Source organism: Polyodon spathula, unplaced genomic scaffold (assembly GCF_017654505.1).
Source record: "Polyodon spathula isolate WHYD16114869_AA unplaced genomic scaffold, ASM1765450v1 scaffolds_2972, whole genome shotgun sequence".
NCBI classification, from domain to species: Eukaryota; Metazoa; Chordata; class Actinopteri; order Acipenseriformes; family Polyodontidae; genus Polyodon; species Polyodon spathula.
Window position 1 is genome coordinate 16452 of NW_024474437.1, and position 1549 is coordinate 18000.

The following is a 1549-nucleotide window of genomic DNA, read 5'->3' on the forward strand; positions in this document are numbered from 1 at the left end:
CCCTGCAGACATGCCACAGCTATGGCAGTAGCAAAAAGCCTGATGAGAGAGATTATACCCCGATGGGGTCTGCCATCTAAATTGACATCTGACAATGGTTCTCATTTTGTGAACAGTGTAGTGCAGAACATTTCTGAAAACCTACAAATTGATTTACGCACACACTGTAGCTACCACCCCGCAAGCGGAGGCTTGGTGGAGAGAGCGAACCAAACAATAAAAACTAAACTAACTAAGCTCATGGCTGAAACAGGGCTCTCCTGGGTTACAGTATTGCCACTGGCCCTGATGTACACGCATGGACGCATGCACAGTACTACAGGGTTAGCACCCCATGAAGTATTGACGGGACGCCCAATGCGGATGCTGAACACACCTTTTCCTCAAGATAGGCTCACCCTAATGGGATGTGAGGATGAAATGGTAAAATATTGTGCTTCTCTTAACAATGTTCTGAAGTCTATTTTTCCCAGGGTAAAAGCCGCCCTACCCGAACCGAAGGAAGGGGCGCTCCACAAGCTCCTGCCTGGGGACTGGGTGATCATCAAAGACCTCCGCCGGAAGCATTGGCATCAACAACGCTGGACAGGTCCGTTCCAGGTGCTCCTGACAACGTAAAATAACCAACTGAGCTAACCAGCCAACACCATGATAATCCATTTTCTGAAATCATATTGTAATGTTGAGACATAGTCTTCTCATGTTACACTGAACAATGATACATTCAAAGTAATGCAAAGAATTACATGCCTTCAAATTACCAAGCATTTGGTGCATGTTTTAACAAATAAATGAACAAAACAGATTTTGTCAGAAGTGGGATTCAAACCCACGCCTCCAGAGAGACTGCGACCTGAACGCAGCGCCTTAGACCGCTCGGCCATCCTGACTTACACTGATGTGTTTTCTAAATATTGCAGTACACTGAACCTGCAATGCCTGGCGCTGCAGTAAATCACCTGGGGGGGTGCGTGTTCTTATACTTTATCGGTTTATATTAAGGAGGGCGACCTGTTTCGTCGCTTTCTATATGGGATCACAAGGACACTCCTCTTACAGTAAGAAAATATACGCCAAGCAGAGTGATCTCTACACAATTAGAAACAAATCAGAACAGTCTGTTAGCAAATTAACTTAATCAAAAAACCTCAAAGGCATTACATAAATGTTACAGATATATTTCAGACAGAACAGTTGTAACATAATTGAGTATATTTCTAAACAATCCGCTAGTAACAGACATCATCTCAAAGCTCTATCATTTATTGTAAGCTCTTATGAAAGACAAGTATGCTTGCGCATTATATCACAGGAAACATGATAATCCTAGCTCTTCATTTAATCCTTCAGTTTGTATCGTATGGAGATAGGAGATCCCTTTGGATTCACATTGTGATAGTTTTTGATCGAGATTACCACCTCAGCCAGCTTGAAATATTTTACCACATAATTTAAGATCTGAAGCTGAATGTTTGGCATCTACAAAGTGTCTAGATAGTGGTGAATGAATATCTTTTCTCCCAATGTAACTTTTATACTCGCTCATTAA

The 1549-nt window shown here is 42.2% G+C and overlaps 1 non-coding gene across 1 annotated transcript; it reads right to left on the reverse strand.

The window, feature by feature from the left end:
* Window positions 1-808: 808 nt before the first annotated feature.
* trnal-cag lies at window positions 809-890 on the reverse strand. Its single transcript has one exon. It is a non-coding gene; the product is annotated as a tRNA-Leu (tRNA).
* Window positions 891-1549: the final 659 nt, after the last annotated feature.